At 40.3% G+C, this 15,347-nt stretch overlaps 1 long non-coding RNA gene across 1 annotated transcript in view; it reads left to right on the plus strand.

Annotated features, from left to right (window-relative positions):
- Positions 1-14,407, plus strand: part of LOC108707899 — a 36,693-nt gene extending 22,286 nt beyond the window's left edge. Inside the window, exon 4 of the long non-coding RNA XR_001934344.2 lies at positions 14,117-14,407. This is a non-coding gene — a long non-coding RNA (uncharacterized LOC108707899). The remainder of the gene's footprint in view (positions 1-14,116) is intronic.
- Positions 14,408-15,347: the final 940 nt, after the last annotated feature.

The following is a 15,347-nucleotide window of genomic DNA, read 5'->3' on the forward strand; positions in this document are numbered from 1 at the left end:
CAGGGGCCCCCACAGCCTGTAAGTCCGCTCAACACCACAACCCCCTCCCTCCTCCCATATCTTGTATTCTCAATTATGGTCAAGATTAGAGGGAAGGTCGGGGGAGAGCCCCTAGGGTTTCAGGTGGGGAGCGGGTCTGGATCAGGGGGCCCACTGGGTTTTTTTTTCCCAGTGTCCCGCCAGCCTAGTCCAACCCTGACTACTTTTACTACAGAGTCCATTTTATCCAAATAATCCAAATTTTTCAAAAAGATTTCCTTTTTCTCTGTAATAGTAAAACAGTACCTTGTACTTGTTCCAAACTAAGATATAATTAATCCTTATTGGAAGCAAAACCAGCCTATTGGGTTTATTTCATGTTTACATGATTTTTTTTAGTAGACTTTAAGGGATTCTGTCATGATTTTTATGATGTAATTTTTATTCTTAAATTACACTGTTTACACTGCAAAAAATTCACTCACCATATAAAATTTAATTCCTAATCCAACAAGTGTCCTTTTTTTAGTTGTAATGTTCGTGTGTAGGCAGCCATCACTAGTCATTTTGCCTGGTTATGTGCTTTCAGAAAAAAGCCAGTGCTGCACTATTGAACTGCTTTCTGACAGGCTATTGTTTCTCCTACCCAATGTTACTGAATGGGGTCGCAGTGCGACATGGATTTTTAATACTGAGTGCTGTTCTTAGATCTACCAGGGACCTGTTATCTAGATACTTTTCCATTCTTCTGCTGATGGACTGCTGGCGGGGGGGGGGGGGTGATATCACTCCAACTTGCAGTGCAGCAGTAAAGAGTGACTGAAGTTTATCAGAGCAAAAATAACATGCAGGCCCGGATTTGTGGCAAGGCCACATAGGCCCGGGCCTAGGGCGGCAAAAAATAGGGGCGGCATGCCGCCCAGCCGCATTATGGGTATGTGTGCGTCCCCATTCAATTACACCGCCGGCGCGCTGGGAAGGGAAAGTGTAGTGGGGCGCTAGGACCGCGCGGCCGCCTGGTCGGACCTCGCGGCCTAGGGGCGGCCGGCAAACAAATCCGGTGCTGGTCACATGACTGGGGGCACCTGAGAAACTGACAATATTCCTAGCCCAATGTCAAATTTCAACATTATATATATAAAAAAATCAATTTGCTCTTTTGAAAAATGGTTTTCAGTGCAGAAGTCTGCTGGAGCAGCACTATTAACTGATGCTTTTTGAAAAACAGTATCCCTTTAAGCTCTATGCCCCAAGTGGAGAGCTACAATATAAGGTCATAGCAGGGATACACAACCTTTGTATGCTCCTCTAGCTGCTCTACCCACTTATCTGCAATATACAAATTAGCTGAAATGTGGATAATATCCCAGTTTGTGCAGAATCCTCTCCCACTTCAGACACTGGCACACATTTCTGATTGCCTTTATCATGATTTAATAAACTCTTATTCGGATGTACAACATAATCACGGAATCGCAAAGTTGTCATCTGCATAATAAGTTCCACTGATGGAATTTCCACCAATACAAATCACTTATTATATCCATTGTCTGGAGACAACCGTTGGTCTGCAGCCATCATAAAGTTCTCCTGGCTGCCTGTCTATAAAGATGACATTTCACATTTATGTCTTGCTCCGTCTCTCGTCCCTTGGGTTTCTTCAGAATTTTCTTTGTAAAGAAAGATAAAATATAGTTTTCTAGAATAACGGATACCGTCCCTCTGATTTACGGTCTACACGGAAACCAGTCGTATATAAGAATCCCAAAGGCCAATGTAACTATTGCTCTGATGTAATAATCCATATTTATGGCTGGATAATGTTTTATGATCTCCACCTGAAAAGTAGTCTTTGGTTGCTGAAATACATCTGCCTGCCCATTTATTACTCCTCTCGGGGACTGCACTCTGTATTTTTATTTGCTTTTGGTATCTACCGTCATACATATATATTCAGAAGCTTCTACGTATCATTGTTATATATAATTACCTAACAGAAAAGCCTTGAATCTGGGCTAAAGGCCCATAAATTATTGTATATTTTTTAACAGCCTACGCCAGGTTTGAAGTTGATTGTTTTCCAAGAGGAAAATAAATATCCTTCGCTTTTATTGCAGACATATTGTATTATCAGGAGGTTTTCAGACAAGTCCCGTCAGCTCCCAAAAGAAAGGAGAACTCATACAAGGCAGATAATTGATTGTCAGCGAGCAATCTGTTCCCGATCCAGGACTTTCCCTTCCTTGTTTCATTCAGCCCCTGCGAGTTATAAAAACAAGATGCTTTATTCACAATAGGTAATAACCTTCTTCCCTGCTCCATAAAATGCTAAGCAGGAGGAAATGATTCTGTAGGACATTTCTATGTCTTCTGCTAAAACCTTCAAAGGCAAATTGGGGAGGAAAATCAGAATTCTTGTGTCTTTGCCCAAGGATAGACATGTAACCGAGGGAGCTGTGTATGTCAGGGACACTGTTAGTGCTTTATCATAGCTTTCAAGATTTCCTTAAGGCGTTTGTATAAGAGGAAAGAAATTGCACAAGGGAGATTTATGGTTCCAACCGGCAGAGTCAAAAGGGACTCATGCTAAACGCTCTTACAATCATAATAGCTTTTAATACTAATTCTTGCCTGAAGGTTACTAACTATTCATGGTAGGCTATTACGGAAACAAAAACTACACTTTCTATTTTTTTTTTTTATGGCTTGAACAATCATCTCAAATAAATGAGCTTTACAGATAACTGGAAATGAGAGGGGCTTGAATGGGATCATGGTAATAATATGTAAGAGACTGTGCTGGGTGATAGATATATTATTGAAGGAAGGATAATTATCATTGTTGGTATATTTGTTTAGCGGGTTCCCTAATTAAGACTGTTGAAGCAATTAGCTTTGAATTGTTTTTTTTTTCTTTGCTCCTGTGTGTTTAATCCGCAGCGCATATTGTTTGGCTAAATGGATATTAAGTGACGGGAACATGTTTGTACTTGTTGGATAGGGATATGGAACATGCGGCATTATGATTATAATAGGAGTCAAATGCGACTTTCAACCTATTGTCCTATTAACTTAAGTGGAAGCAGAGTGAGTTGTAAAAAATAGCACCCTCTAAATATGGCATTTCTAGCCTTATGCACCTTTAGGGTTTAGTTCTCCTTTAAGGGTAAGGGCACACCTGGCGATACGGGGAGATTTAGTAGCTGGGCACTAATCGGCTCTTCTTTGGGGCGACTAATCTCCCCGAACGGCTTCCCCTGTCTTGCGCCGGCTATAACGAAAAGTCGACTGCGGCATGGCACACCCATCGCTTTGTTTTCCGAAGTTGCCTCACGAGAAAACTTGGGGAGACTTCAGAATACGAATCGCCACGTGTGGCATGCCGCAGGAGTCTTTTCATTATAGCCGGCTCAAGACAGGGGGAAGCGGTTTGTGGATATTAGTCGCCCCCAAGAAGAGGCGATTAGTCGCCAGGTGACTAAATCTCCCCAAATCGACAGGTGTGCCCTTACCCTTAAAGGAGAACTAAACCCTAAAGATGCATCAGGCTAGAAATGCCATATTTTATATATTGAACTTACTGAACCAGCCTAAAGGTTCAGCATCTCTATAGTAGTAATGATCCAGGCCTTTAAAGTTGTCACAGGAGTTTCCCATCTTGGATTTTGTTAATAGTGCCTGTGACACTGCACATGCTCGGTGGGCTTTGAGTGACTTTTGAGAAGCTAAGCTTAGGGGTCATTGCAAATCTACAAGCAGAAAATTAGTTTTTGCCTGTCATATAAGGTGATGCTACAGGGTTGATTATTATATTTTGAAGCTAATTGTGCTGGTTTCTGAGTTGCCATATACCAATAATCTGAATAATTTACTAATCATCCTTATATTGTGACATTTCTATTATATATAATTAGCAGGGGCAGATTTAAAGAGCCTGCACCCCTAGGCCCCCACCACTTCTTGCACCCTACCCCTCACTACTTGCACCCAACCCCCCCCCCCCCCCCCCCACTTGCAAAGCTGACCTTACCCCCTGCTTGCCCCTGCTCGCATTTCTCTGACCTCCCCTGTCAGATCTGCTGCTTCTGGCAGACTGGGCGGGTGGAAGATTCAAACCAATGTCAAAATTTCCTGCCCAGTCCTCTGTAAAGAGCATCTGTTATCCGGAAACCCTTTATCCAGAAAGCTCTGGTGGCCATCAACTATAGACTCCATTTTAATCATATAATTCAAATTTTAAAACCTGAATTTGTAATAAAAAAACAGCACCTTGTACTTGATCCCAACTAAGATATAACTAATCATTATTGGAGCCAAAACAATCCTATTGGGTTTAATTAGTTGCAAGCATTCTGGATCTGTATATATAAAATTTTGGCATTACTATGACAGCACCTGGGCACCTATATTAGCTAGTTTTAGAGTGTACCGCCTTTGAAATAGAAAAAAAAAAGATATAATATACTGTATATTTATATATATATATTGTTTTCTTTATACAATTCTTGAGCCGTTATGAAAGCATTGTCTCAATGTGCTGGAAGAGATTTATTTATTTTTTTTCAATTTAGCATTTTTGTTGAAGCAATAAATATGTGCTATCACATTTTACAACAAAGCTGCTGCATTTAATTGCGAAATTTAAAAAAAAAAAGAGGAAAATTGATGACAAGAAGATATCTGTTTAGAATGGGGAATTATATATCATAACTGTATAATTACCTTAAAGGTTTTTAAATGATAAAGTTGGCGAGAGTGGCAGTTTTGGAATGTTAATGTTGCTGGCAGCTGCTTAATTGATTTTTATCAGTGTAAAATATTCCCCAGTAGGGTACAGCTGCTACAGTGTGTCTGACTTCAGCAAGGCTGTTTATTGCAAACTCTCCAAGGCAAATGTATGAAACTACTTATGATAACTGCCTAGGACAGAAGTACAGACAACTTTGTGTTAGTCCTGCAAGTAAACCGTGTATTTATACATGTTTGTATTACTGAAAGTATTAGGTTATAGGGGGTCAGAGATGTTACAATTACGATCTTTCCTGGAAAGATGTCTCTTTTCAATACACACGTGTAGAGCCGAATCCAGGCCTGGACTGGGAGACAAAATAGGCCCTGCCATTCCAAGTACATAGAGGCCCAAACAGCCCCCTACCAGCCCAAACAGTCCCCAACCAGCCCACTCTATGGTAACTTTCTATGGAACCATACAGCAGCCCTTCTGGCATTTGCCAGAACCCACAGATTGCCAGTCCGGGCCTGGCCGAATCGTCCGATATACAGGTAGAAACAATAGAATTCTACCTGTGTCTGACGATTCAGCACTAACAGTGGCCGATGTTCTGGTGCCTTTAAAGGCGCCCAATTAAAATTTTACAGCTGGCCCAATCAACGAGCCGCCCAATATTCAAATCTTCTGTCGATAACGGTCGGCTCGTCTCCAACTATAAACGCACCGAATATTATATGAAAATTCATACAATATTATCAGTGTGTCTATGGCCACCTTTACCCCAAGGAAAATTCAACCGTTTAAAAAAAAAAACCCTACCCCCCCACCCCACTTAGACCCCCCTTCCTCCTCCCCCCCAGCATAGCTGTCCCCCATGGAAATGCCCCTAACTTTATACTTACCCTCGGCGCAGAGTCAGGCATCGGAGTTCCATGAAGCCATCTTCCAGGTCTTCAGCAAGATGAGTGGGAGACCGGCGAAACGGCACATTTGCGACAACTGCGCATGTGCTGAAATGGTTGGAAATTACCGAAGCCCTGGAAGACACGAACTTGGAGCGATTTGTTTTCCGAAGTTGCCCTTAATTGCCTCACAAGGAAACTTCAGGCGACTTCGGAAAATGAAGAGTGCCTGCCCCTAGGCGATTTTCATTTTAGCCGGCGGAAGGCAGGGGAAGGCAGATTGGGGAGATTAGTCACCGTGAAGAAGAGGAGATTTGTCGCCTGGCGACTAATCTCCCCGAATCTGCCCATGTGGCCAGACCCTAATGCAAGGTTCTCTGATGAGATCGGTATTTCTGAATAGTTTGTGGAATGAAAATGAAAAGGGCTTGAGCTACTTTTAGAGTAATGGTACATTTAGCATTATGACTGCTGCTGCAATTAGGTGGAAAAAACAACCAGTTAAAATGTCCTTCTGCATCTCAAGCCACCGAGAAGAGGTCTGCCTGTCTCTCCTTGTGTGTTACCCACCATGTTTCCCTTGATTATTATGGGAAGCTGTGCCAGGTGGAAAGAAGCAATATGTCCATTATGGCCATCAACCAGAAAATCCAGGAAACAGCACAGAGATTAGCAGCTAATAAGAGCAGTAGTTCTCTCCGGTGGGTTTGGTCCCTTAGGAGTTCCAATGCAGTGGATAGAAAGACCAGCCTGTAGGCCAAATAGGATGAAATCAGAGGGCAACTTCTTATTTACAGACCTGGAACTCAGGAAACTATAGAAGAATGACTGCTCAGAACATGGTTTCTAGTATTTGTAACCTAAGGGCCGCTTGAACAGAAAAAGTCTGAGAGTTCAGTAAATTATTATATCATAACATACATGGATCTGCCGCACAGAACCTTAGGCTAATGAAGAAATTTAAGTCTAGCAGGTGTGATCTATGACCACAAGATGTTGCACTCGAGGCTTTGCGAGTTCAGCAAAGAAAATAGTCCATCAAATCAGGGAGTTTTCCCTTGCTAAAAAATATCTGCTAAAGGCCATCAGCTGAATTACAACAATAACGTTCCTAAGCTAAAAAAAATCTCCCTTCTGGTCAAGGACAGTGAAATCCGTGTGTGGTATTACCATTTATATGAGAAAGGCATTCTAAAGTTGTAAAGTCACTGAAAAGTACCATACTCTACTAATGTCCTTCTAACGATTCTTAAAAATGTGTGTTAATTAATGTGTCTCAGAGAGTAGCCCCATAGCTGTAGGCATTAAAAGCCCAGTAAACGCAAGGGGTCATATAGTTAGATGCATGCTAATTAAATAAACTACCTTGGGGATAAGGAACCGTTTAATGTGAGGACAAAAAGGGCACTAGGAGTGTCAGTCTCCTACAGGAATGCATCACTGAATATTATAAGATATACACTGCTTTATTTTATAGGACTTTGATTTCTAAAATCTGAACTTATCTCATATTTTATTTAGAAAACACAACCAAACTCCCTTGCCCGATTTTAGCTCATTTATTTATAAAAGAAACTGGATTTAATTAATCGGACAAACTCAAAAAAATATAGTGAAACCACAAAATGACTCAGATATTTCAGGCTTTTCCCCGAATTGCTTGAATTTTTTGAGTTTTTGCCACAAAAACCTTGAACCCAGCTAGGGTTGCCACCTGTCCAGTTTTGACCCGGACAGCCCAGTTTTTTGAAGGCCTGTCCGGGTCAAAACTGCCTGCTCAGTTTCAAATTAGGAAAACTGGGAAGGATTTCCTATGATTGATATGGCTCCCACAGACCCACCTCCATTACATCAAGGCTCCTCCCCCCTGCCCGGAGTTCACGGGACAAAAGGTGACAACCCTTAACCCAGCGCAGACCACGAAAACTTGGAATTGAGATAGGTGCCTCTCCCATTGACTTATAAAAAGGACTGACAGATCTGAGAAGGCAGATTTTCGAATGTGGGCATTTTGTGGCATCAGGGCATAATAAATCTCTAAAAATTCGAGGTTGTTTGTCCTCTAAAAAAATGCAAGTTTTCTAGTGAAAAAAACCTCAAATTTTTCAAGATTTTAACATTCAGATTTAATAAATAACCCCCTAAATCTTTAAAAAAAAAAAACTCTACGTCTTTCTACATAATCATAGCAATAACTCCAATAAGTCTTACTAATTTGATTACAGAGCAAATAATATTGAATCATTAATTCACATCTACAGTAATTGCATTTAAAAAATATCAAGATGCTTCATTAGGTATGCGTGAATGCACAGAGCATAATTAACTGTGCTCGCATTGTTTTCTACTAATGTCTCGGTAATTAATTGATAAATACTAAGAGCAACATTCTTTCTTCGAACAAAAAAAAAAAATGGCAAGACTCATGAAAGGATAATAACTGAATACAAATAAAGCACCCCGTTTCATTCCAAACAATATGGCGGCACAGTTATACTGGGACCACTGCTGTTAGTTCTGCATAACGACAAGTAATAATGGCTCAGGTATAGAAAAGGGATAATTGGGTGACTTGTGTGTTTCAACCAGGAATTTTTTTCTAAATCAAATGATTTTTTATTTTTTGTGGTTTTTGAGTTATTTAGCTTTTTATTCAGCAGCTCTCCAGTTTGCAATCTGGGTGCTAGGTGCATATTTAAGCATATATGTGGCATTTTGCTTCACAGTGAGTGCCTTCATTTCAGTATAAGTCCCTGTTGGCAAAAAGAGTATCCGAGGACACCCTTTTCCATATAATCACTGCAGTTGTTTGGGTACACATGGACTTTCTGGAGTACATACATGAGTGAATTCTATTAATAGATTTTAGAAGTTCGTCGACACATTGTAACCAAATGAATATGTGAATAATTTCTAAGATGGCTATGTAAGAATTAATTTGGGATACTATTGCTTAATTTAAACACCCCAGAAGAATTAATCAAAATTAACAAGGTATTGTTGCATTATTATTATGCATAGGGGCTAAGGCTGGAGATAAGGCTTGAAATGTAAATTGGGGCAATGTTAAAGAGGGCTCTGTAGGCACGGGTGAGAAGTTTAGATTTGAAGTGAGAATAGATAGCTAAAGTAGGAGAGTTGCAGCAGATGTGGTTTAATGGGTGAGGTAGATGAGTTTTGTAGCAGCATTTTGGATGGATTATAGAAAGGACAAACAAACAGATGGCAAGCCAATAAGGAAGAGATGGCAGTTGTGTAGGCGGAAGATCATTAATATGTGGTCAAGAATTTTGGTAGAAAAGTACATATTCTTGCAATATTTTTAAGATGCGAGAAATAAAAGACAGTGCAGAACCTATGTACTGGATGGAATAATATTATTCAATGCCGTTACTCAACAGCAGCCCCAATACTGCCCTTCCTCGCCTGCTCCAAGCTTACAACTTTTACAGGTAAAGGGGAAAAGCCATATTTCCATTAAAAAAAATGTTTTGTCCGAGATCGGTTTCAGCAAATGAGAAGACATCCAAGAGGATATAGCAGAGATGCAGTTGCACTTGATGACAGAGGAGAGGAGGAAAGATCAGGACAAGAGAAATACGTTTTAGTGTCATCAGTATAAAGATAGTACTGGAAGCCAAAGAAGATGATGATGAATTGGCTGAATTGTACCAGAGTACTGGCACAAGCACAGAGCCTTGAGGAACCAACTAGAGAGTGTTGAGTTTCATCTAGGAGAGAGGATAGAGAAGGAGCCAGGAAACTGCTGTAGACTATGTGCCAAGGTAGAGGGAGTCAAACGAAACAGAGAGACTGAGAAGGACTTAAATGGAAATATCTCCTTTAGATTTAGTAGACTGAAGGTCAATGGAGATTTTCGTTAGTGCAGTTTCAGTTGGAATATAGTGGGCATAAACCATCTTGAAATGGATCAAGTAGATAATATTGAGTGGGTAGTAGTAATTAGTAGAGTAAGTGTGTTAGGCTGCTTTGAAAATGAGAGGAACAGGTGTAGTGAGAAGAGGACATTTATTGCTGCTTTTATGATGAGATGACTTTCATGCTTAGGGGTCATCACACTGATTATTATGGCTTATCTTGCTGGGTGCTGTAGGGTACACCCATGTTTGATAATTGCTTTGTACTGTTGTTATTGCTTAGCTTTTAATGGGGGGGAGGTCTGTCTTGTTTTGACTGTAAATTGATTTACTATATCGGTTTCACATTAAATATAATGCATCTTTGTGAAAGTAAATGTTCTTTTTGTCAGGCGTGTATATTTATTTTATGCATATTTATGACATTTAGGTGCCTCCATGAGCAGCTACCTGAACAGTTCTAGAGCAAGGATGACTGTGTGTGTATCAGCTCTCACTGATCTCTCCCTTAAAAAAAAAAAAAAGTTCTCCCTGACAGTTGCCGAGCCGTATGTGTAATGTGTTGGCTTATGGGTGCTCAAATGATTAAGTCAGTTATTCTGCTGAAGGCAAGCTACAGTGAGTCTGAGCCCATGTGCAGAGCTGACCCGGCGTTTGCATTGTTCAGGTGCTGTTCATAATGATTTATATGTCTGTGCAGAGAGCTCACCTATACTGTAATACATCATAGAGGCACCCTATTGTAATGACCATGCACCCGTACATCACAGATTCCCTTTAAACTGTTCACTAGTTGCCAAGGTAACTGACCCTTGCAAAAGATCAGCAGTGTGTCATGAACTCAAGCCCAATGGGACAGAGAGAAACAAAGAGTAGTACTGTCACTAATACATAAAATGTGATGGTTTCTTTAAACAGGACTCCATGAGAAACAGCATTCCTGTATTTCTGCGTTATTAAAAAATGTCATCTCTGTATCAATTTGACCACAGTTCCCAGAATCCTCAGCTGCCCAGCCAGCCTTTTCTTTTAAATAAAGCAATGAGTATAAAGTATCTTTTCTTTATACATGGATAATCTTCAGGCTTTCCCCAATGTACCTTTACCTTATGTGGGCACTGCACAATGATCAGATCTATAACTGCTCTTTCTACTTTGTTACAGGCTGTTTAACTCACAACCATTTCCCCGGATAACGTTGCATTCTCTCATTGCTCCCAGCCTTGATCTTGCCAAGCCATACACAGATGCCATTCTGTTGAGCACATGCCTTTTCCCTCTTAGATAATCTGCAGATAACTGGAAGTATTATTTAGCACTTTTTCTGTATTACTGTGCAGTTTGTTGGAATAATTGGTAGAAGTGTGCTTACTCACCTGTAAATGCTACAGAACAGCATTCCAGCCTGGTTTTTGGCTTCAGTTTCTTGGGTCCTCTTGTCTGATTGTAGCATGTTAAGGAATAATCTGTTTCTAGGAGAGAGTAGAGCCCATTTGACTCCCACCATCCACTAGTTTATAAACTGGGGGTCAGCAAAACTCTACATCACGGAGCAGAGAAGACCCCCACCAGCACAGAGGCTAAGTTGAAAGAGAGGGAACATCTCAGAGGTGCCCTGAAGACATGTGGGTATCCAGATTAGGCTTTTGTAAAAACCGGTAGAAAAAAAAAGTAATATCACCATGACTTACGTATGACTCGATGTCGGCCCCCCAACACCCCTACTCCCAAGAATACTCCAGACAATAATTATGGGTGAAAAAGCCCGCAAAATATTTTATTTCTTAACCTTATTTAAGCTTAATTAAAATAACCACCAAACAAACCTCATTATAATCACCACATTGAGTAGCCTGTTAACATGCATAAAACATTAGCCACTAAAGGCTGCATATAACCAAATGAATAATGTGTTGACATGTGTAAAATAATAGCCACTGAAGGCTGCATATAACATTTCACAATAACTTGTAATAACTTACAGTATTCCTTTTAACCAACCCTGTTCTCCAACCTAAGGCTAAACCTCCATCCCTTCCTTCCAAGCCTGCTGTGCCCAAGCCTAGCCCCAGGTCCCTCTCAGTTTACCACTACAACGCCCTCTCGTCTACCCATTAGGGGAGCCCCACTACGCCACTGCTGCGACTCAACTCCCAACCCTCCTTATCGGGGGGCGGGAGGGAAACAATGCTCCTCCTACTGTTCCCAAGGTAAGACTGGCTTCCTGCCACTCACCCCTTCTATTTATGGCATAAGCCCAACCCCTTAACCCCTGCTTACATTCCTACAATCCCCATAATGCCCAGCGCCAACTCCCACCATAGGCCTACTCGTCCCTCAGTCATGCCCCTCTCTGCTTCACCTGTTCCAGGGGCGCTTTGTGGGCTTCTAGACTACCGGTCAAGGTGGAAAACTGGACAGGATACAGAACTTGATCTTAGCATATGTAGCCGGGGTTTTGGAAAATCACTGCATCCCTATCTGCTTTAAACCAAGTAAAACACTGAGGCAGCAACTAGTTCACCCAAAAGACCCCACCCCAAAGAGTAACATTGTGTATGCAGTGCAGTGAGGAGTGCTCTGATTTGTATGTGGGGGAAACCAAACAACAGTTACACCAGCGTATGGCTCAGCACAGAAGAGCTAGTTCCTCTGGTCAGAACTCAGCCGTGTACTAGATCTAAAAGAAAAAGGACACACTACCAATCCAGATTCTAGAATGGGAGAGCGACTGGTTCAAAAGAGGTGTTAAATGTAAAAACTGAAAAAACAAGTTTGAATAGAGGCGGGGGGGGGGATGCGACATCTATTGTCTGCCACATACAATGGTGTTTTGGCACCTCTCCCTGGAAGGTTTAACAACACATCAAATCCCCAATGTTGCTAATACAATCAACACCGAATTTAATGACATCATTGTAGATTATGATAAACAGATTATGCTGATTGGAGAAACATTCCAGAGGATATATAGCGAAGCAAGATCCTATGTACAAATTATTCTGAATTAAGAAAGACAGTTGGAGGACTGGTGAAACGTCTTCAAAAAAAAAAAAAAAAAAAAACACAGCAAGTCCAGTTGATTTGAGTTATTTCTATTTATATAACTTGACCTGGATAAATGAGAACTTTCACAAACCCATACACATTCAGGTCCGGATTTACATAGTGGGTGCACCTAGGCCCACTGCGTTCGTCGCCCATGTCCCCTCCAGGGGGCATAGAGGCGGGGCAGGTAATATTTGATTGAATGCTCAGATATTTAAACTCCTTTATAACAGGTATGAATGCTTTAATGAAAAAAACGATTTGGGTTCCATGTTTACTTTGCTAACAACTTTTGTTATACAGCTTTTTATGTGTACGTGACAGGTCCACTTGTAGGTAACTGTCCAAAACTATCCTAGTACAGATATGGGACATGTTATCCAGAATTCTTGGGACCTGGGATTTTCCTGATAACGGATCTTTGAAATTATTTGGATCTTCATACCATAAGTCTACAAGAAAATCTTGTAAACATGAAATAAACCCAATAGGCTGGTTTTGCTTCCAATAAGGATTAATTATATCTTAGTTGGGATCAAGTACAAGCTACTGTTTTATTATTACACAGAAAAAGGAAATAGTTTTTAAAAATGTGGAATGTTTTGATAAAATGGAGTCTATGGGAGACAGCCTTTATTTAATTCAGAGCTTTCTGGATGATGGGTTTTCGGATAAAGGATCCCCATACCTGCACAAATAACACATTATATTGTGTATCAGTAGTGAGAGATTTACCAAATGCTGCTGGAGGGTTAATGTGATTCACAGTTGAGCAACAGCTGGAGAACTGTAGGTTTATGCATTTATGCATTTTTCCCTCTTTCAGACATGTGCCCTAGACTTTTTGTGATGAATATTATATAATAAACAATTCTGTTATTAAAGTGTCATAACTCATTAACAAGCCTTTAAGAAACAGGTAATACAAATACAAATGCTTCCATGCGCCCTGTACTTTATGGTAGTCATGTATGTCCCTTTCTAAAAGGAACAGGTGAGTGAGCTGAATGAGGAAGCACAGAAGGAAGGGCCAGTGATACCGTATATTAATTAGTGTTTAATTAGTGTTACATTCCTCTAAATATGTCATTTGCTGCATGGGCTGTTGGAATAAAGACCTTTACTTCTTTACACTTGTAGCAATCATCACATTTAACAGGTTTTTACATTCTTGAAAGTAATTATTATTTTATGCTTTTTTTGACAAAACATTAAAACCATTCAGGCAAGATGATTTCACATCTGCCAAATGCAAACTTTTTTTTTTCTTCTTCTCTGCATTCAGAGAAATGTGTTCAATTATAAATGCTACAGGGTAACGTAACACATAATAACTGTCCTATCCAGGTACAATATTTGTGCAATTTACCGCGCGTCTCTTCCTGTAACATGATTGGGTCACTAATTCCAGCTGTTACCGTAGGTCAACTGTACGGAAAATACGAATTCCCAGCACGATTTGTGAACTCTATTTCTCTTGGAAAGTACTTTGCCGTTGTGCTTCTGCTGCTGCTGGAATGGGTTCTTGCAAAACGAATTAACTCAGACCTGCTTGGGTTTTTTTTTTTTTATTTTAGTGTGTCTTTCTGCAGACCGTTAACTCCCAGCCATTACCCCGTGAATCACCTCCTTCCCATGCTGCTTGCAAATTAGACATTGCCAAAGCCAATGGAGTGCTGCAGACGAGCCTTCCACTTCTACAGATGCCCAGGAACGCAAGCCATTCACTGACGGAAAAAAAAAAGTCTTTGGTAGTAACACGATTGAAATTGTTATTTGTATCAACTTCTCCATAATTTAGACAATTTAAATACAATAAGCAAGGCTGAGAAAAATGATGAAAGGAAAATTAAACCTTTACTGACTGGCCTCATTCTGTTTATTTCATCAACAGGAAGAGGCACGGAAGGTTTGCACACCCCAAATAGAACAGGTGCAATGTGCACTGAAAGGGGTTGTTCACGATTGTGTAAAATTTTAGTATGATGTAGAGAGCGATATTCCGAGACAATTTGCAATTGGTTTTCATTTTTTATTATTTGTGGTTTTTGAGCTATTTAGCTTTTTATTCAGCAACTTTCCAGTTTGCAATTTCAGCAATCTGGTTCTAGGGTCCAAATTGCCCTAGTAACCATGCACTGATTTGAATAAGAGACTGTAATATAAATTGGAAGGGACTGAATAGAAAGATGGTTAATAAAAAGTAGCAATAAAAATACATTTGCCGCCTTACAGAGCATTTGTTTTTAGATGGGGTCGGTGACCCCCATTTGAAAGCAGGAACTAGTCAGAAAAAGAAGGCAAATAATGCAAAAATGATTTTACAAAAAGCCCAACTGAAAAGTTTCTTTGTATTAGCTATTCTATAACATACTAAAAATTAACTTAAAGGTGAATCACCCCTTTACGTGGGTCTGAATTATTAATTGCAAGCTATGTCTCTGTTCTGCAAAGTATTAAAGGGGATGTAAAGTAACAAAAATCCCATTTTTGCTTTTTTTTACTTTAATGAAAAAGAAATCTATCTCCAATATACCTTAATTAAAAAATGTGTACCGTTTTTACAATAAAATGGACTATATGCAGTGAAATTCCCCCTTAGTTTTATTTGCTCTGACTGCTGCAGATAGAAAACTTCAGACGGTCCCTAACTACTCTGAAATGATCTTAATCTCAAACGGCAGGGGGAGCCCACCACGTTACTTCAGTGACCACAAGCAGCTTTGTTTGTTCCCCTGTAAAGCAGCCAGCGACAGTGTAGAGATTTGTATCCGCAGACCCAGTGTAGTCTTCTGTTTAGTAGTCTTG

The sequence above is a fragment of the Xenopus laevis genome, chromosome 2L (assembly GCF_017654675.1).
Source record: "Xenopus laevis strain J_2021 chromosome 2L, Xenopus_laevis_v10.1, whole genome shotgun sequence".
Lineage (NCBI taxonomy): Eukaryota > Metazoa > Chordata > Amphibia > Anura > Pipidae > Xenopus > Xenopus laevis.